The sequence below is a fragment of the Pyrgilauda ruficollis genome, unplaced genomic scaffold (assembly GCF_017590135.1).
Source record: "Pyrgilauda ruficollis isolate IOZ18807 unplaced genomic scaffold, ASM1759013v1 scaffold37, whole genome shotgun sequence".
NCBI lineage: Eukaryota > Metazoa > Chordata > Aves > Passeriformes > Passeridae > Pyrgilauda > Pyrgilauda ruficollis.
Window position 1 is genome coordinate 3,231,877 of NW_024525156.1, and position 22,489 is coordinate 3,254,365.

The following is a 22,489-nucleotide window of genomic DNA, read 5'->3' on the forward strand; positions in this document are numbered from 1 at the left end:
TTTGGTACTGTGCAATCACCATATAAGTGACTGTCCCTGCCCCAAAGACCTTTACAAACTAGAAAAGTCAGAAGAGGAGGATGGGAGCAAAGCAGTCGTGTGACTTGCCTGAGGTCACCCAAGTTGTTAGTGGCAGAGGCAGAGCTGGAGCCTGGGATTCCTGTGCCATTCTTTGGTCCTGTTTTCCAAGTCATACAGCTTCCTGGCCTGTATAATAAATACAATAAGTATGGATCATATAAGAAACAAACTCAACCTCTCTTGGTATCAACCTCTCTCTTAGCAACTCAACATGCCCCTGTGTTTTTATCTGTTCTCTCAAATGCATTGTGTGAAATATTAGATAATGCTCCTAGGTGGTTGTGTCTGTGTGTAATGAGACACATTTCCAACAAACACATAATGCAAGAGGGATTTGGAATCCAGCTGCTAAATTTAAAATAGATTTTCTGTGTGGTTGAAGCTCCCTGATAGTTAAATAGCCAATATGTCCAGCACAGCTTCCTGCCCACCTGCAGCTGTACTGCCCGCTATCCCCAAGGGAGGATCCAAGAGGAAAAGGTTCCTGATCCTGCTGCTTCAGCAGTGCCCGAGTGCCTTAACAAGGATCTTTCTATTAGCCCCTGTGTAAACACAGGATGGCAGCCCAGACAGGCAACACGAGGTGGAGGGAGCACGGATCATTTTAAATCATTTCCACATTCTAAATCATTGGGCACGATCTGTGAAGAGTGGATCTTGTGTTACACACTGCACTTGGGAGGCAATGGAGACTATTTCCAGCTAATAAAATTCACAACAAATGACCCGGCACAGGCAAAATCCTGTTCTCAAGGAAAAGCCTTACACCAGCACAGGCTCATAGCTTGCCCTTCTTCTTGCAGTGGAAAGACTGAACATTTTAATCCCAATTCAAAAATAAGTCAAAACGTGATGAGTACAGTAACGACAAGGACAAAAATAAAGGGGTTGGGGGCAATCTGTACTTCCCTTCATCCCCCCCTTTTTTTGCCTTGGTTCAGAAGAGCTGCTCTTCGGCTTATTTGGCAAGATGCAGTACCTCATTTCCAGAATGTTTTTCCTGGTGTTAATGGACAGCATAGAGCCCCACCCAGGGCAATAACGTGCTGCATGTTCCCAAAACTGTGATCAATATGTGAGAATTTCTTGTTTTCCTTGGAATGCAGGTCTCATGTTACATGTCTAAAGATGCAATGCAAATGAGATGTCAAAACTAATTTCAACCAAAGTTCCCTTTGTATACCTTTAACCAGAAGAAAGTTTTCCACTGTTACCAAGAATAGCAAATGTTCCCTTTTGCCTCATATGCCCAGGACAGTAAATTGTCACCAATAATCAAAGGTAGCATTAGAAAAAATGGGTTTAATTGCCAAGGGAGTTTTCTCCCAAGAGCAGGTAACATTATTCTCCACAGCAGCAAACCAGTCCAGCACTGAAGTCTGCCAGTGAAATACCAAATAGAAGACGTAAACCTGGTTTTATAAAAAACATATCCCAGCTCTACCTGACCTGTGCCTAGGAGCAGATTTTATTTTTCAGTGTGTGAGGCAGAATTTTCAGAGATGAAGAATGATGAGTCAGACCCACAAAATCATGAGACCAGTATCCAGTATGATGAGGGTTGCATTTTTCTGTTTTTAAGGGAACAGGTTCTGCCATGTGGTTTGGTCTGCTTGATTTCAGAAACTCCTTTGTCTGTCTGTGGGGTGTGGGTAGAGCTGTCAGCACTGTCCTCTCCTACTTTGTGCCCCCAGCTGTGCTGCGGGGTCAGGCAGGGAAACCCAAAGTGGCCCCAAAGGCAATGAGCAGTTCCAGGAGAAGGGATGTTGAGTCAGCATGGCGCTCAGGCAGCCCTAGAGAGCACAGCTTCTCCTCAGCCCCTGTCCACACCAGTATCTCTACACAGGACATTAATTGCTGCCTAAAAAGGAGAAGAATAAGAGGGATTAAAGTACAATACTCCCTACAAGCACTGTCATTCATGCTATCAAGCATGAATATTTGACACACATTTGATTTGCCAGTGAGTACTGAAAGGTAGTTCAAGTCAGTGCTCAAAAAATATCTGGCCAGATTACTTATAAGACAGTTTTTATAGTATTGAGGGGGGAAAAAAAAGGCTGCCTTGAAAGTTTTTGCCTAGGCCTGTTGGAGTCAGGTTTTGTACTAGTACAACTATTTCCATTCTAGGTGTAATATTTTTTACTGAAATAGATAAAGCAACAGAAGCACTAGTTGGGGACACTTGTTCTGGCACAACGGTGCTTTATACTAGTACAGCTTACTCGCCTGCTTGTATGGAAATAGAAAGTTAAGCATAAATAAGCTTCTTTATACTGGTATAACTGTTCCTACCCTAGGGAAATTAAACCATTTTTACTGTGCTAGTGTAGTTACAATTTTGTGTGTAGCCAAGCCTTTGCAGTAGTACACCTTCCATTTAGAAAAGCCCTCATGGTGGCCAGTGCCTCACTGTGCCAAAAAGCTGCAGAAAGTCAATGAGATTATTCAGATATTAGTTATTTCACTGGATGAGGCTATCAAAATCTGGTGGTGGAGGAGTGCTTTTATTTACTTGAGTTGTCTGCTAAAACAGTCCATGTATCTGGCATGGTTTTGCTGATATCTAGAGGCAACAGACAACAGATATGAGAGTCAATTTTTTGTAACACATTGCAACAGGAAGAGTTACTTTTACAATGTCTTTGTAAGTTCATTTTACATGAGAGGAATAAAGCTTTGGTAGCAGAAGCCTGTCACTGTGAGTCTCTCTGCTTTGGAAATGAACCTCCTTCCCTTGCTCACACCTGGGTATCTCCAATTTAACTCAGCACGATGTAGAAGCAGAAAGCCATTATCCTGTGAGATAATAGTCTATTCACTTGTCATCGCTTACAGACAGTGTATGCTAAGCAAAAAAAAAAAAAAAAAAAAAAAAAGAAGAAGGGGTACAACTTTTAAGGGTAGTCAGCAATCATGGGAAGCTTTTCACCTTAGAATGCCTTGCAAACTCTAGTTATATTTAAACTCTTATCACTGGAGTATGTCTGTCTGTGTGGGTGCTCTGTCCTTTTATATATGCTCTATGTAAACATACCAGGAAGACATAGACAACACTCACAGGTCAGTGCATGCAACAGGAAAATGCTTGAGCTGTGCATAGCAGTGGTTGGGAAATGGTCAAACTCCTGCTGTTGGGACTCCTGTGGGAGGGGAGGGGAGGGAAGGGAAGGGAAGGGAAGGACCTTGTTTCTCGCAGCCTCTAGTTGTGCTCAGAAATGAAGTCAGCCTCTCGATCTAGGTGATAAGAAAAGTAACTTAAAGAACGGGTTGGAAATTATTTTTAAATATCTGCTGACAGCATGATTACTTACTGCATTATAGATGGAGTATGCAGGTTGGTGACCCAAGTCTTTTCCCACTAAATGTGAATTCACAGTCTTCCTCTCTTTGTCTGTAATAATTTAGAGGTCGTTTTCGCAGTGTGGAACATGGATTAATTCTCCTGCTATCCTGATGACCATTGTGAGAAAATCACAAAGTCAGGGAAGTGCCTGGATTTTTACGACTGAAGTCTTCTACAGACGTGAGTCTATTATTCAGCTGCAGAGCTCTGTGGCCCTTGAAGCTGTGTTGCAAGGGTGAAGGTCACTGCTCTGCCAGTAATCACATTGCCATTACATGAAGTTTTAATCAGCAAATACTGGGCAGATACAGCTCGGGTATCATACTGTTAAATACAATGGAATTTGCCCCACAGATGACTGTAGGTCCTTGTTGTTAAATCAACTCTGCCTGTTTACCTTTCAGCTGCAGATCAAACATGTGAAATGTGCCATAATCCAGCTTTTCCCACATCAGAGGCTTGAAGGAACCACTTTCCTGTAGCATTGCATATAAAGAGGTAACATTTCTTCATTTGCCTCACATATCAAGATTCAAGGTAATCAGTCATTCATTCTACATCATAAATAATACATGTACCCAACCAAACACAAAAGGCTGTACTTCTGTCTGTTTTCCCTCCACACTTTAATAAGATCATCTGAATTTCAAGATGAAATGTGCAGTCTCATATTTAAATCATTAGGTCCCTGTGTGGTATTTTGTCTCATTTTCGCAAGGTCAGGGTGCCCAATGTGGCCAAAGAAAGAAAGAAAGATAATGACTTTATCAGCAGAACAAAAAACTGGTTCAGGGTGAAGAGAAAATAGGGGACTCATAGAGAGTAAAAGCTTGCTGGAGATTTGCAAGGGAGCTGTAAATCACTGGTTTGAGACTACTGTGAGATGCACCTTCCCTCTGGTGCAGTGTCCTGACATAATGAACCCTCAGCTCCTCTGCTGGCCCTTTCCCAGTCTTGTATGTGTTCTGTTGAAAGGGTAGCAGTCCAGCTTCCAAAATACTTGTGGCAATTTTAGGGAAACTGGAACAATTACACAAACAAAACAGAATTTCACAATATCAATATGTGTCCAGGAGCTAAAACTTCCTGGTTTCTGTGCAGTTTCTGGCCATGATTCCCTGTTTGGAACAGAGGATGGTCCTGAGACCCAGTAAGCCTGGGTTACATTTTTGCCTCCTCACAGACTTCCTCCATGACCCTGGGCAAATCACTCCATTCTTGCTTGTCCCAGTTTCCAGACTGGTGTTCATGCAAAATATAATCTCTGCTGGCCTCCCCTGTCCTGTCTGATTCAAAGGAAATCTGCCAGAGGATGAAGAGGGGCTGAATTGTTGGGCATTTGTTAAGCACTGGGGAGGTCCAAATCTTAGGCAGCAGTTGTGTCCCCCTAACATATAATATCATAATAATGTGATTATTTAACCCATCCAGTTTCCCTGGCTGTTGAACTGCAGGTATTTGTGGTGGGTGGCCCCCTCAGAAAGGTGGTGTGGGTAATGTTTGTGAGGCACTGCTTTGGTTAAAGCTGCTAAGTTGTCTTTGCTGTCAGGTCCCAGCAAGTGCTCACATGAATGCATTGGGCACAGAAGTATCAAAATAAATGCTACAACTCTTACTAGTTTTAGCACAAGCAGAAGCAGGATCTCAATCACAATCCAAGAAAGAGTGAGACAAAAATTTGGCAGGCAAAGTACACTATACTTTCATGTTGTCTTTAAATAACCATTTAACTAAAAAAGAAAGGTCACCTATAAATCTAGATTTATAGACAGCTGATTGAACTCCAAAGGTAATTTATAATACAGGTTTCCAAAGCCCACATGCTAATATGTTTTCTTGGACCACAATAACCTGGGCAATACCAGGACCCCTCTCGGCAGTGACAATTTAGTCACAAAATAGCTACAGAAGTGCATGATTCAATGTAGAGTGTTGAATGAGTAACACTTGCAGAAGTGTCATGTCTTGCCCCCTAGTTATACCCATGATAAATTTTGTCCAGCTAATTTAATTGAGCCTTCTGTGATGCTCAAAGCTGCTCTCCCTCTTCTGTGATGCCCCTCACAAGACCTTTCAGTAAGAAGTGAGGAGACCACAAAGGACCTTTACAGATAATTAACTAAGCTGTGGGGGTGGTCCAGCAAGCACAACCACATGACAGCTTCAACACAAGTAATCTCATTCAGTCATCATCCAGTTTGGGCTAATTGTGCTCTTGTGGCAAGTTGCTTCTCCCACCAGGACAGCTGTCCCAGGCACCCACTGCAGCTCTGGCATAGCAAGCTTTGCTCCCACCATCTCCCAGGCCCAATTTCCAGCTGTGGTGCTGGGGGCAAGAGCAGACCTTGGCAGCTGGTATGGAGCTCATGGCATCACTGCTTGGCAAAGAGGTCAGAGATTTTTAGAATCCAGAGTCTCCTCACAGCCAGCACAGCCAGACCATAGTGGTCAACAAACCGCTGACCACAGAGCAGTCATAGACCCAAGCTGAAGATTATTCATGAGAGGAATAGATTGTTTCCCCCTTCAATTATGTTTTTACTGCTGAAAGAAAAAAAAATTCCTTTAGTCATATGGGGTTTCTTTTCAAGTGCAAGGGTTCAGGATAAAGTAGCATGCTTAAGAAAGAAAATGTCCATACAGGAAAAAATGGAGACTTCTGACTATTCAAAACACAAATTCTTTGCTAATGATTTTCCTCTCTTCTCTAAGATGCTGAAAGAAGATGGACTGATAGACGTGTTCCTGAACAACCCTTTGTACATGACATGTACATGTATCTAGAAATTGAAATATACACAATGAGCTATATTGACTGCCTTGTACTAAAACTAATCACAACCCAGATGGAATGTGAAAGATTTTACACACACATGTACACACACATACAGAGACAAGCAGGTGTCATACCTCCTGAGGAGGTTAAAAAGGAAACCTGTAAAGTGATGGATGAAAAAATAAGAGTCCTCCCTATGTTTGTTTAAATATGTATCCTCTGCAGTGCTTATCTAAACCCAGAGCTCTTAGAGATGCTGATAAGCATGACAGACCTATTAAAGCTTTATTTGAAAATCTCCAGAACATGCACCCAGCCCCATGTTGACTGAAACCCCGGTGTCCCCAGAGCCCCCAGGCTCATGCAGAAACATTAGTGATGTCTAAAAAACATGGTGTGTTGCACCTCTGTGCCTCATCACTTCCAGGCATCACTGGTAAGAGTTCACAGCTCCCCTCTCTCCTCTGTAAATGCTGCTCAAGCATCAATAATTATTTTGTCTTCAGGTCCTTGCTCACACCCCAACTTTATCCCTGGGTCCTGTGCCACACATTTTAAGCCAAAGACTGAGGTTTTCCTTAGAAACTCCTTTCCTAGTTTCCCTTACTCCTCCTGGCAAGCAACCAGTTCAGGTGCCAGGATAACCCTGGCTCCTCCAAAAAAACAACAGAATGAGCTTGGCTTCCTTCCTCCCAGAAGGCACAGGCCTTTCCAGCTGCTGAGATAGCTCAGGCTACCCAGAGGGATTTTTCTGATGCACAAATAAACCTTATGGAGGGAAGAAGAAAGTCACAAAAAAACCTGCTCATACTTGGTTTCATTTAAGCACAGTTCCAGTAGAAGGGCATTAGTGAATGAATGACTGTAAGTGCTCCTCTTGTCTTGGGGCCTCCCTTTTCCTACCCCACCACCGGCTATTGGGTTAAAACTCCACCATGACTGGTTTGTCTCACAAATCTGCTCTCCCAAGAGTTTAAATCTTGCCCTCAGATCATGAACAAAAGTTGTCAGTGACACACCTCTCCAGCTCTAGAGGGTTTTCTCCAGCTCTGTGGATGGTTTATGAGCTGTCACTCCCTTTTGCCAGGTCTTGTCTATGTGATTGTCATTAGCTTGTGAACTTCCTAAAGCAAAATTTCCCATGGGGATATAGAGCTGGAAGTGGTCTTTTTGCTCTGCTGCTGCAAGCCACGCTTATCCCCTTTACACATCATGACTTTTCCAGCTCTAGTGTTTGGAGCCTTAATAGCAGCTGAAAGGATGTTGCAGTCCTTCTGTCCCTTATTTAAGCCTAGTCAACACGTGTTCCTGGACAGTTTATAGTTCTGCTTCCCCTGGAAATGTTGAAGAAATGCTGTAAAACTTGTGAGTTGAATAAAGGGGCTAAACATTGACTTTCAGTACCTCATGTTCAACCACGGCAAGACCTTAGGTATACCCTGCCTCTCCTCTGCAAGTCCAAACCACATCCCCATGTCAGGCAGCTGATGTAGAGGGACCAAAAGGGTGTTTGCCCCCTTCTGCTGAGATATGGGCTTGTTTGCAGCCATGTAGCTGAAGAGTGTATTTGCACAGCAGAATAGCTGGTAGCTGTTGTGGTACAAATGGGCTCTGTAGCCTGTTCAGCCTCACAAGTAAGTACCTGCCTGCTTAACAAGCTGTTATTTTGGGGCAATTTTTAGGATCATCCTGTATTACAATAGCCCAAGCTTAAAAGCTTTGATGTCTCTGTGATAGAAACTTCTGTTTAAGACAAGTTTTGGGGTTTTTCCCCTCTGTTATTAATCTAAAACTGCATGAAGTCCTAAAGTGTTTGTTTAATATTTTTGACCTGCATGGTAATTTTCTGATAGCCTTGTTCCTGCCCATCGAGAGGACTAATGAAGTGGATTGTGAGATTTCTCTACCATTTGCTGAAGAGACAAGGTAATATGATTTTTGAGAAACTGTCTCTCTGTACTGCTGGGAGTTCAATGTGTAGAAGCAAAGAACTGAGCACATTTGGGTTCACCTGCGGGGTTACTTTGCTAGTGGTAGTGGTACTCCACAGGCTCTCCTGCTACAAGGCACAGATGGATGGCTTTCTCTAAATCCTCAGGCTCACATCAAGCAAGAGGCACGCCTGAAAGTCTGAGCTGGAAGAAGAAAAAGAGAGGGAGAAAGAGAGAGAGAGAACCTGGATTTCTGAGCTAAAGTTTAAAGAAAATACATAAACAGCTTTCCTATCTTTTATGAGATGAGAGAAGCAGTCAGGCAGGTAGACTGGACTTTTTGTTCTGGTTCTTTTTAAGGCCTTAAAGGAGTTGAATAAAAGGCACCACTTCATATCTTTCTTTTCTGAGGATCTGAATATAATATGTGGTTTTATCTGATTAGAGAGGCAAAATCCTGACAGAAGGGGAAAAGATGTATCATTTTCTGAGGGAATGCTTCCTGCTGGTTTTTGTAGCCCCTGGGCCAGGCTGTAAGCCTTTGGACGTGATAAACTCTGTGACCTCCTCATGGGAATGAAAGGTGGTTTGATTTTTTTGCCACTTTTTTTTTTTTTTTTTTTCCTTGCTGCTCCAAGTAATACACAGCTTGGCTGGAGACATTAAAGGACATTAAATTACTTGGTTTCCAGAGCTCACTTTCCTTCTTAGAAGGACTGCTTCTCTTTTTTTTTTTTTTTTAGCTTGATAATTTGATGCTGCTGTCTGGAAAAAGGTCAGGCTTGCTGTCATTGTACAGCATTTGTGGATATTTTCTTAGATGGGAAAAGGCTGGGTGCTGCCACCCTCCATGCTATACAGGTCCTGTCTTGCCCTGAATATTGCAAAAACATCTCACAATTTCATTACAGAACTGAGGTGCATTGGTAGGGAAATATTACTCTATAGAGCAATTGCAAGAGTGATTTCTGTATCAAATAGAGATGACATCTTAATTGCTGGTTGTGGACAAATCCTCTCCTTCTAGAGTAAAGGCAGCTCCTGCTGAGTCAGCGCTCAGAGCTCTCCTGTCCTGAGACTGAACACAATGGTCTGAGCTTCTATCTCTGACATACTCCCCAGTTCTACGTGTGACACCAGCTAAGCTAAAGTAGGAGTTCCTTCTAGGTGAGGGACTGGTGGGGTCCTTTCCTTCCAACACTGAACAAGGAATTGGATCAGGAGAAGGAATACCGTGACATCCCCAAACTCACTGTTTCCCTGCAGTGCTGTTGGAGCAGAGCTTTCCTGGATTTTCCCTGGATATCCTTTACACTACTTTATAATTCATATCCCCAAGACAGGCCTTTTAACATATATTCAGCATGCTCCCCATCTCTGGCCATGCTGGTTACAGGAAAGGACTTCTTGGAGCATGATGGGTTTTGTCAAGCTCTTGGTCACCCCAGGAAAGCTCTGGCAGCTCTCTCTCTCACCCAGCTGGTCCATGGGGTGCAGCACTGCCCATTGCTCCATGAAGCAGCTCTGAATACAGAGCTCAGCCTCCTGCAAAGCCCCAGTGTCCATAGCCACCATGCTGCACCTCCTCACAGGGAGATGTAGTTGGAAGCATAGCTAGCTGTGGTTTAGAAAGGTGGAGAGAGAGCTTGCTTCTCAAGAGAGCTGGAGGAAGAGGCAGAAACTAGAGCCAGGTGCTCCAGTGCCCATCTGCACAGTAGTTTAGATGCACCCCAAGAGACTGCCAGGTGTTTGTTCAAGGAAGCTGTAAGATGTCTGAAGGCCAGCAGATGCTGCTGACAGGGCTGAGCTGGGCAAGGCTGTCAGGTTTGTCACAGTTTGCTGTGCCCTTTTCTGCCTGAGCCAGCACCATGGGATGACTATCAGTGCCCTGGCTCTGGGGAGATCACACAGTCCAAACAGGTGTTTGCCCAACACAACACCAATCTTCAGCTTAGGAGATGTGGCCCAGTGAAGGAAGAGCTGCATAGCTCTGTGTCTTATCCTTCCAAACTGTCCTCAGATGCCACATAACTTCTTACAGTCATGTCACTGTTTTGTCTAGGGTATACTGACTCTTTCTGCCACCTCCTTCAGGCAGTGTCCCCCACTTTCCCATCCTTCCCACCTCAGCAACCTGTGTCTGCTGTTCTATAAAACCCTGCACCGGTCCTCCCCTGCCAGCCAAACCAACAGGGATGCCTGCCCCGTACAGTAATAAAACCTCCCTGCTTAGAGAAGCGTATCAAACCTCCTGGCTTTTTCCTGGAGTCTCTGGCAGTTGGCTGCCATAAAAGGGGCTTTTGCCATTTTTCTTTCTCTCCATACTCAAGGCAAAGTGCTTCCCCCTGTGTTTCCTCTTGCACGCTGGGGCATGTTCCCTTGCAAGGTCACAGCTCCTGCCACACACGTGCACAGGAACATGCAGACACACATCCTGTGCCCATGCACAGGCACCCTCTGCTCACTATCCTTCCCTCTCCATATGACTTCCAGGGCCCATCACAGGGGTCTGCCCATGAGTCCACCCACTTCTCCTGCTGTGGCTGCCCTGGGGCTGGGTCACCTCTCATCTCACCAATGTGCCCTGACTCCTACAATCTCAATTTCCAGGACTGCTGGAACAGGGTTTCCAGTAATGTTGGATGAATACTCATATTTCTTGCATGATTCAGTCACATCAGGAAAATACCTGAGCTTCTGAAATGAGATTGAGATGTACACATCATCTCACCAGCCCACGTAAGTAAAAAGCACATTTGGATTCTTTCTGTCAAATTAATAAGGTTAATTTAAACCCCTGTAAAATATGTATTTTAGATTGTCTGTTTCTTTTCTGGTTTTAGAGTCCTTTCAGTGCAACTGGGAAGACTCAGAACTACTATTTCAAAAATTACTATCAGCCTTCAAATGATATCACTACATTCAGGCAACAGGCTGAGAACAGAAAAAAGAAAAAAAAAAAAAAAAAAAAAAAAAAAAAAAAAAAAAAAAAAAAAAAAAAAACCCAAAAAAACAAACTAGCATAATGCAGAACTTGTGATGAGATCCCAAGCTGTCAACATCAAATACTTCACGATAATTAGAAGACCAGACATGACTTGCCCAAATGGATATTTGATTTACTGCAAATATATACTCATGGGCCATTTAATCCCTGCTTCTGAAGCAAGGTAGAGAGAGTAGCAACTGCAGGCAGAGATACTGTTGTGCTGGGGAAGGGGATGGGTTGGGAGCTCCCTCCCTTTGGGGACTTCCAAGAGAGAAACAAGGAGGGAGCACAATGCAAGACAGGGAATCTTGTTCCCATCATCTTTCACTGGCACTTCTGGAATATTTGGTAACCAGATAACCATGTTTGGCAGCTAAAGCAGTTGGGTGCATCTTGGTGTTGTTGCTTGTGCGCTGGGACAAGAAATAGTGATTGCTCTGGAGTTTTGTTACATGGAGCATCTGCCCAGATTTACTCCTCATGGCAGGACCATAAGGTTTAAAAGCAGCAATGGAAAAAGTCACCGCTCCAGAAACACAGTGCTTTGTGGCATCCCAGCTCTGCTCTACTGCCCCTTCTTCAAGACCACAGAAGAAGGGAGATGCTCTGGGGTAGGTGAGGCATTTCTGCATCAGGAGGAGGTTGGAGGCATGGGCAGGGGCTGGACATGCAGTGTGTGAGAGGGCTTGGGGTCAGGCACAGGGGTTAAAGGAAGTAGGAAGAAGGTTTTCCACCTCCTAAGACAGTTAAGTGAGGAATTAAAACTCCCATGTGAGGTGAGGAAGAGCAGAGTGATTCTGGGATAGGGCAGGACTGGGAAGTCATTGCTTGTGCCTCAGCCCTGAGGGATCCCCCACTTTGCAGGGGGGAAATGCAGGGAGAGGGGGGGAAATGGATTGGCAGTTTTGGCACTGGGTCTCTGTGGCACCAGCCCTCTGGCCCTGACAATTGTGCCTTAGGGGGAAGCAGACAGGAGCCCTGGCCCAAGGGGGCTGTGGGAGAGCCAGAGGAGGCAGTGGGAGGAGAGAGACTCCAGCGAGGGCCATGGAAGGAGGCAAGCCCCAGCAAAGCACTATTTTCAGTCCGTACTGTCAGGCAGGATTTGTTCAGGGACAATCTATTTCCCCATTGTGACAGCTCTGGCAGACGGTGCAAGCATTGCTGGTCCAAAGCTCTGCTCAGGGGTTCACTTCCTAATTAGGAAGAGAATCTGGGAAGAGTTCCTGAATTTTTGCTGTTGTTTACCAGCATCCTGGTGGTCACCTTGCTAGAGCAAAGCAATTCTGCAGCCTGGAGATATTTGGTAAAACCTGCCAGAGGACAGCTGATGGAGAAAATATTCGTGGTACAAATGGTCACACAAAGGTTCTGTCTGCACAGAAAGGGATGCACAGGCTTGGAGCTGACAAAGACAAATGAGCAATGATTTTTGAGGATATATTTAAAGTAGAATAATGAACCTTATAGAGGAAATTTTCATAGTCAGAGTGCAGGAACAGGAAAGGATCAAGCAAATTAAGAGGCAAATGTAAGTAAAATACAATTCTTTTAAGGAAGGGCCTTTATACACAACCAATAATTAACTTGTGAAACTTACTGCCCCAGCTGCTATTATTGAGGTCAGCAAAGAAATAAGATTTAAAGAGGCCCATGAATAATAAAAAACACCAAGCGTTGCACTCAGTAGAATAACAAATTACAAGGGATATAAATCACCATGCTTTAGATCTTAAATAATAATAAATTGCCCAGTGATTAGAAGGCAACTTTTGCTAGGGGCAGGTTCCTTGGTAATTGCTCATTTTAGCACTTCTTGCCTTTTTTTTTTTCCCCTGAACGTGTGGTGCTGGCCACTGCCTCAACAAGAGAAATGAGTGTTGATGGCAAGCAGACATTTTCTCTGCCTAGTGTATTATAGTGAAGAATTTCAGCTTCTTCTCTTAAATAAGAATTACTTAAAAGGGAATTTCCCTTACATAAATAGCACAATAGCAGCAGAAAACGTGCAGTATGCCATTGTATTCTGCAGTGTTGGGAAGAGAGATTAAAATAAATAATTTTAAAATTATTTTAGCATTTTTAGCTTTCCCAGACTAGTTCTTAGCTTTTGTCATAGCTTTATTGTCCTATTTGTTTTGGGCTTTTTTACAAAGGTCATAAAAAAATTTCAAGACAAACATTTTGCTTAGACTATTGTATTTTTGTGGCACCTACTTTTGGCTGGTGTGCCAGACGAACTGATTTATAGATTGGATAAATGCATGTTGCTTCAGTTGACACACCAGAAAGCCTAGGTTCGAGCTGTTTAGACTCCATCTCCTTCCTAATAAAGATTAATATAGTTCTCTGAGTTAACATTTAATTTCTGGTCTGCCAAAAAGAAAGTAATTTGAAGCAGCTAAGAGACAGTCATGGAGCTGAGCTGGATACAAATTGAATCAAGGCTTTCAGAGCTCCTCTCGCTGAGGCAATGCTCCCTGGCTTGCTTCCTAGCAGGATGCAGGGCAGTGTTACTGGCACAGGCACTCTACAAAGACGTTTTGTGCTGCTTCCTCATCCTGAGGTTTTCCATATGTTTTCGCCTTACTCAGTAATTAAGCAGGGCTCAGGCAGCACCACCTCACTGCCCTTGGGATGAGGAACATGTGCTTGGGTAAGAGGTTTTGTAGCTTAGGTCTGTCTGTACAGACCAGTGGTTATTCTGGTACCACTCAGCTTTGCTGGGCATCTCTGTGCGCTTTCAACAGGCATAGTCCTTTATACTAATAAGGTTTTTTTCCTGTGACAATTCAGGAAAATTGAATTGCCTTCATTTTTGAAGAAAAGCCAATTGCATTACTTTTCTGTTTCTCCTCACCACAGTGCCCCCTGAAATGCAACACCTCACCCTTCTGAGTATCCCAAACCCTTTTCTCAAGCTCAGTTTGCCACCACAGCAGGATACAGCTGGCTGAAACCAAGTTTGGTCATCTCCTCTTCTCTGGGCAGTCGCATAGTTGGTAGAGGAAAACCAGACTCCTGGATGACACCAAAGCTGCTCCTAAGCCATATCTGCCCCTTCTCTCCATGGGAGAGCATGATCAGTCCTGCCCCAGGGAGAGAGAGACTAATAATACAGTCTCCACTGTTTTGGACCAGCTGCTTCCCTAAAATTAAATACATTGGAGTGCCTGGAGTTTCTGCTGAGGAAGTGTTTATAAATGTTAGGCAAGGACTTTACACCACCGGTTATCACTTTGCAGGATGTGCTAATAAGGCAATGCTTGATGGAGCACAGACATCACCCATACTGCACAAGCAAAAGTGGTGGCAACATTCATATCCTCAGAGGGAAACAAGGGAACAACCTGCTGGGTTTAGATTCAGAGGGAAAAGAAACTAGAAAATATGTATTTGCACAAAAGGCAGCCTACGTATTAACTCTGTGTTGAGGACATGATTTTCAGGTTTTCCATAGGATTTTTCATTACTGCCATATTTTACATACACAAACACACACACACATATTTACTGTTTGGAAAAATGGGAAAGTCACAATTCTTTAACAACGTTTTGCAGTTCAGGCCAGTGTGGGATGGTACTCCCCTAGCACAGCCCTGGCCAAGGTCAGCAGCTGGCGCCTCTGGTCTCAGTGGGAAAGGGACACCAAGGAGAATGGCCACACTCAGCACAGTGACCTCCTGGTGCCACCTTATGAATGGACAGCCTGTGGCCGCACAATATTTACCTGTGAACACAAATGTTTAGCAAGAGCCTTCGGTTTGTTTTGCGTCATATCTCTGTCTCACCACAGGGAACTTATCATCATTTACCTGATTATTTAGTGTCAAATGGTTCTGCTAACTTTATTCAGCTGGGTTCTTCTCAGGGAAGGACAGCTGTTCCCATTCACTGAGTCCTTGATGGAGGAGTTAAGTCAGCATGGTCCAGCCTATTTTCTGGGCCTCCAGACAGAGAGAAAGTAGATGAAAAATCACAGAGCCTTGAGACCAAAGGGACAAGACAATTATTGAGGTTAATGATGTCTTGGATTGCATCGACACAATTTTGGCTGATCTCAGAAGGAATTTATGGTACTCAGAGATGAGACTCTGCACCCACATAGACAACTGGGCATTCCTCCCACGACTGTGTTATCTGGCCTGCTGTGTGTCGCACATAAATCTGCTGCTGGTATTCTGTGCAAGGAATCCCAGGACCAAAACACACAGGACCAAAAGGGCTTGTGGTGGTCATTTTCCTGGCCTGCTCCTCCTCCTCCTCTGAGCTGCTCAGCTTTTGGTGACATTGGCAAAGCACTTGGCACCATGGTGTGCACACAGACATATGTGTGCACAGGCACATGGCAGAAGGAGTGCATAGAGAGGTTCTGTCCCAAATGCTTCCTGGAGACTTTTCCCTCTTCTGCCACTGCATTTCACTGCAGCTCAAGGAAATCTGCTTTTGCACTGTTGGCTGAAAGTTATGAGAAATATTGGCATTGACAGTTACCGTGAAAAGGAGCCCTTCCTCTATGGCTCTGCAAACTAACTTGGAGAATATATACACACAAAAGAACATCCACAAATCAAGAAAAAGAGATGATTCAAAATAATATAATTAAGTACTTCTTTTTCATCATGTTTTAAAATTAGTTTTTCTTCATGACAGAGTTCTGCTGGAAAAAATAGTCACTTCAGCTATTGATTGCAAACAATTACCCAAAAATGCTCACTTGTTTGCTTGCAGACAGAACCTCATTCATCACCCCAGAGAACAGGTAAAATGGCAAATTGCTCACCATGACTATAGGCTCATCCTCATTTAAGGCCTGTAATTGATACACTTAATGACGTGATATGTTTCTATTCCCTTGGTGCTGTGATTAGATGAGTGGATCTCTTAAACAGAAGAGTAGTGAAATAATGACTAGTGAATAATAGATCTTTGTTTGCATGCTAATACTCCATGGAATATCAGGTGTGGTAAAAAAAGTGGCTATCCCCCAAACAATTTGCTCAAACAAAACCCTTGTTCTGAATTCAAATGCTGTTTCTGCCATATCCAGTCATCTGTAGCCAGAGGCTTTGCAGAGAAAGTGTTTCAAGGAATGATTTAAATGAAAATGGGCGGCTGCTTGGATCATAAAAGAGGGAAAGAGTTCCAAGAGTGAGAAACTGCAGAAAAAGGGCCAAAATCATAAAACGTAAATTTGTGCTTTAAAGAATTGTTCCCTACTTTTCAGACAAAGGGAACTGCTTACCCTCCTCTCGCTGAGAAGCTTGTCTCTGGCTCTGGGAGAAGGGGAGGTTGTGAGTTTGATGGGAAGACGATGGAGAGCATAAAGAAGCGGCTCCAACCCCAGCATGTGCTGCCTTGTCATGCTGAGCTCCGGCTGTGCCCGAGGCCCCGTGCTGCTGACAGGCCAAGGATAAGCTCCGGTGCAAGGCCAAGGGCCTTTGCTGCTTGAGGAGAAGGGCACGAATTCTGCACCAGCATGGCCTGCAAGGATTTCACTGCTGGTGTTATCACGGAGATCAAGGAAGAGCGCGGTTTTAAAGAGCATTACAGAATATGTACGCATGCACAAGCACCGTGCATACAGGTAGCAGATATGATGGAATGCCCATGGAATGTGGGTGCGCGAGTGTGCACACGGGTGCATAAAGCATCAGATTGACAATTGAAGTTGGTTTCTAAGAAACAGTTTGTTTCTAACACACTTTGGGTACGTGATAAGCCTGACTGCTTGCTGAGGCTGAAGAGTTAAAACTGTCGCATGCTGTGAAAAGGATTTTTATATTGTTATATTAATCTTAAATTAATTTTAATAGTTTTATTAGATTTACTTAGGTATCTGCTTTGTTTGCTTCATTGGATTACCCATTATGAGGGCTAGATTTCCCTCAAACGTGGCTATATGCACGTTGCTATAGCTACCCCAGTTCTGGCTATTTTTTTCCATAAAGCCAGAGTTCTGAACAGCCTTCCTGTTCTAGCATCTGAAACAGTTCATCCATAGTTTTTGTATTCATGTGTGTCTTGCATTTAAGATCGCAGAAGCTTCTGTATCATTCTCCTCTTGTGAAAGGACCTTTATCTGAGGACAATTAAGCTTCAGTTAGGTACAGGAGGGGAAAAAAGGTCTTTGAAGAACACCTTTGAAGAATTTAAGAATTTACAAAAGACACAGTGAGGAAAGCTTGGAGAAGGAGAGATAAAAGCCCTCCTCTGCAAAAATTAACTAGCAGGAAACTAAAGAGGAAAGGCCAAAAAACTAAAATGCATCCTACAGACAGAGAAAACATGCACAGTTTTCTCATGTGTTCTCTTCTGTTGATGGAGGACATCACTGGAACTTACTCGCTACCAGGGCCAGAGGAGTAATCTGGCCTGAGACTCAATTTCTCCATGCAAAGTCTCACAGGAAAGAGTACTCTTGAGAACAAATACCATCTGTGTAGAGTGATCCAGGGGCACAGTGCAGTCCACATCCACAAACAACCCTCTGACATTTGTGTTCAGGTGAGACTCGAAGAATGGAGGGACATGCAGGCAGGTGGGTGAATTCTGATGTGAGACAGATGTTTTGTTGTGCAGACAGGACAGATGAAATCTTACCACCTTGGCAACTACTATATATCCTATCTGACAAAAATCTAAGCAATCCTTCTTACGTGGCTCCTAGCCCTAACCCTAACCCTAACCATGGCTCCTGAGGTTGCTTCACCTACAAGCAAACCCAATTTTATAGCTCAGAGTTTCTTATGCAATGTTCATACCAACAGGCTGACTGAGAAATAGTGTAGAGTTGGTGGCACAAATGCAGAGCATGGGGTCAGGGGGTGCACCAGCGTTTCCCTATTTGTGCTTGACAAGCCGAGTAGACATAGCCTAGAATTATCACCATCCTCTACTCCATCGACATCTCTGGTATTTCCTCTAGGCCCTGCAACTGGCAGCACTGGATTCTTATTTTACCTGGCATCTGTTGTTTCCTTCAGACCAAATGGTAGCCAGTGTGTCTCATACACTTTAATATCATATTAGCAAAGTCCCAAAATATGTTTGAACACTGGGAATGTGATTTCCTAAGATTACACATTGTCAACTATTTAAAAGTGCAATTCAAGGGTTTTGAATGGGGTAAACAAAATAGGGGAGAGAAATTTCTACCCAAGTAGGAGTTTTTAGCTTTCAGTTTGCCTGAAAATCCTTGAAATTGAAAAAATAAGGAAGAAATAGTTGGTTCTGTGAGGCATCCCTATGTCCTTGCAGTGACTGATTGCCTCACCTCAACCAGCCCCAAGTGCTTGGACTGAAAAACTGGCATTTAACCTCAATTTCACATTTCATTGAATGCCAAGTCCAAAGACTTTTATTATTCAACAGTTCATCGAAGCAGAAGGGCGTGACTCTTTGCAGAAACTGAGATTTCAGATTTGATGAGTACCAAGCTACGCCCTTATCACATATTGAATTACTTTATGATTTCTAACAGCACAGGATATACTGTCCAGGATGTACAGTGAAATCTTGCCATTCATCAGCAAATACTGTAAATGTGACCTTATGTTCCTCGAATGAGCTGTAGACACAGTTCACATTTCCCTGACCCCAGCTGTCGCCTATCTCGCCTCTCCTGAGAGCTCTCCCAGCTCCCTAAGGGCATCCTTTCCAAGAAGTACTCAGGGCCCTTCACGTCTTTCTTGGTGCAGTGAACTAATGATGTCTCCTTACTTCAGTCTGCAGGCTATACCCTCACGACAGCAGAGCACAGTGCCCTTTACATGCTGTGGGGTCTCCGTCTGAAATTAAATTCATGCTTTAGGGGTGCATAACTCAACTGGTGAACTGAGCCCTGGTTGCACTTTGGGCTGAGCTCCTCTGCATGCCAGTTTTTGCAAGTGAGAATTTCCTCTCTTCCCTGTTCCAGGAATCAGGCCCTGAGCAGATTGCTGTCTTTCAATTGCTCTCCTCTAAACTTTGGCAAACAACTCTGTTGCTGGGCTGAGGAGCACGGACTGAGGAGTCACCTTGAGACTGTAAATGTGTTCAAGGGGATGCTGCTTAATTAGGGCACTGTTTTGATCTTTCCTGCACCTTTTTTTAGCCACCACTTATGATCGAATGTTAATCATTTAGATAAGGGTAGTCTGCAACACAGACTCACTGAGGTTATATGATATGCAGCTAAGTAATACATATTAAAGCTCAAACTTTGTGCTAAGAAGCTAATGATCAAGTTATCTATGCCAAGGACACCTTGACCTGGTAACCTGAACAGAGACAGCTTCCCTTTTACCGTGGGCAGATGCAGAGGGCTCTGTTTATGTGACGGTGACTAATAATATTAAAGCAGTGTTGTGCTCAGAGATTTCTATTTTTCCTTCACCTCCTGCAGCACAATCTTGGTCATCACCCACCACTATATTAGTCAAATGCCTTCTGGGTATCAAGATTCAAAGTATACAGAATGTGCATAAAAAGTCAATGTCCTGACAAAATGTAGCAGAGACTAGCCTCCATAATCTCTTCTAGACAGAGGCACCAACATGTTTGAAAATCAAAGATAAGAAGGAAGTGGTGCCTTTCAAACCACTGATGGCCTTTTTTCATGAGAGCTTTCCCTTCTTTAACCATTATAATTTCATGTTCACTGCTCTCCCACTTTCATCCTTCACTGACATAATTTTCTTTGAAACCAGTTGATCTTGCTGTTACCCTCCCTTTTTTTTTTTTTTTTTTTGGGGGGGGGGTTGGTTTTTTTTTTTTTTTTTTATTTTTCTTATACCCACAATCATCTAGTGCAGAGAAACTTACCTCTCTTTTATTTTCAGGAGAGAATCCTTGACTAAGAAAGGATTAAAAAGCTTGACCTTCCATTTCTCTACTTCATGGATTTTAATCTGTTTGTACTCATGGTGTGTCCAGCACAACATATCTGCTATCTGCTGACTATGCTCATCTGGGTCTTTGCTTTGTAATCTGTATTTTGAGAACTCGCACTTTGCCATTATCAAGAAACTATGCTTAAGCAGGGAAATATGACTTATTTTGAACATCAACAGAATGAGATATTCATCACTAAACCATGTAGGAGTAAATTTGTTTACCTTAAGTTTTAGAAACAAAGAAAGATATTCTTCATATTTTCTTGGAGCAGCCCATTCTGCAATTCAATTAACTGTACCAAAATAGCAGAGTAATAACATTAAATTACACTGGGATATCCTAAACTCCCAGCACATTTGTTTAATCAAAAGTAAATGTTGTATCTACACAAAATTTTTAACAATGTGTTATGACTACAGCACGTCTCATAATATGTTATTAAACACAATAAAGAAAGTAATATAAAAACATCTGTTTGGAGGAATAATGGTATTTTAATGCAAATATCTGTCTATATTACCAGGCTGCTACAGATAATAAAAACTATATTAAATATGACTGAATTATCTAAAGTTTTATCTCCTTATTTTCTGGTTTGGCTTGGGCATCTTTCAGTTTTCAACTACTGACTGCTCAGCATGGTATTTAAGTTACCCAAAGACTTATTATATAATTTATTTATGTAATTGGTTCCAGCAATATGCTGAGTGTTGTTTGAAGCACAGTGATAAAAACAGCTCTCACTGCAAATTATTTACAGTCTAGAGAGGCATGGTCCAATTCCCTCACAGTTTAAATGCTCAGGACACAAACATCTTTTTAAAGTGTTAAGGATCACAATAGTATCCAGAAATTTCTCTCAACAGTAACAAGCTGACTGTGCACCTTTTGCTCAAAGTGTTCTCTGTTGTGGTTGGCAGTGTCACATGGGGTTACCTACTACTCTGTCTGGAATCTTCAGCCATCCTCAGCCTGGTGCTGATGGGCCCCAGATCTGGACAAAAGGGATTTTGGTTGTGATTTGCCTTGTCTCCAGTTCTCACACATTGGAGTGCTGGAGTTTGCCATCTCAGGAACAAGACAAGGGACTTCCTCTGCTCCTTACAGCAGTGAGGAAAAACCTGTTAAATCATATAAGGAAGGGATGGTCCCTGCCTCGGAAAAGAAATCTTCTGCTAAGCACTGTGAATCATATTAAATGCAGTAACATGATGGTTGTTAATTAAGCCATCATATAAAAAGGGGCTGCTTTAGCAATTTACTTGCATCAGGCATTTCTAAAATATATGCTGTCCCACCCAGATTTTTCATGAGCTGCGATCTGAGGACATGGCTCTATTCCCAGCTGTGCAGGGGAGATAGCATTTGTCATGCAGCGAATCAGGGCCAGATGAGGCAGAGCTGATTCCTGCAAGGCAGCTTAAACAGGTTACAGCACCTCACGCTGCACCGCGAGCAAGCTTAACCACAAGAAGAGCTTTGCACGAAGCAAAGCTTCAGGATTGCTGCTGCTTTATTTTTACATGAACCAGGTATCAGGCAGCACTCACCAACTCTCTCTCTCTCCAAACCATGTTTAATTTATTGAAACATTTTATTTATCACAACCACAGAGGTGCTTTAAAGCTTGAGATGTATTATGTCACTAAGAAATGCATGCTCAGAGAGGGTGAACTGTCCTGCCATTACTGTCATTACTATGGTCATTAAATAGAAGTTGTTAAGAGTTGTAATTGTTCTCCTAATCATTGCATCACATCTTGTTTGTGTTAGGGCAAAATGTTTTACAGGCTGGTCACAGTGCCAAAAAGTGACAGAAATTAATCACCTGGTGTCTCATTGTGGTCTGGGGATGCTGACTCAAAGCAAAAAAAATCCCAAGTCACCTCTCCATCAACACACTTGGCTGCTGAGCAGTGCAGCTCTGATCCCCCATGTGCTGGTAGGAGAGGTGGGTTTGGCACCCCGGCATTCCTAAGACATACACAGAACAGACACACACAAAAGATAAACACACAATCCCAGCAAATGCCCATTGTCCTCTGCTCACCAGGGAGAGGGGGTGCAGCAGAAAGAGGAACCAAAGAGAAGGCTGGTTTTCTTGAGGGCATTGCCCAGAGCTGAAGATGAAACCATATTGTTTTTAGATGGTAGCTTTCCAGGGGGAGTCAGCATGGATTTTATCTGGCCAACTGCCTCAAAATGAGTTGCTCTAAATCAGTCCCCTGGAATCCAGGCAATGTAAACCTTTCCTGTCCCCAGCACATGCCAACATTCACAGCTGCTAAGATGTGGGCATAGTCCTGCATCCCAAAAATAAATCATGACCATTGCTGATATACCCAGCCCTACGCCCCGGGCTGCAACTGTCTTAGAGGCCAGCTGTGGAAAATGCAAGGCGTTTGGATGCTTTGGAAGTGCTGGCTATAGAAGGGAACACAACAAAAGGCTTTTCATAACTCGTGAGAACCCAGAGAGACAATAGATGAAAA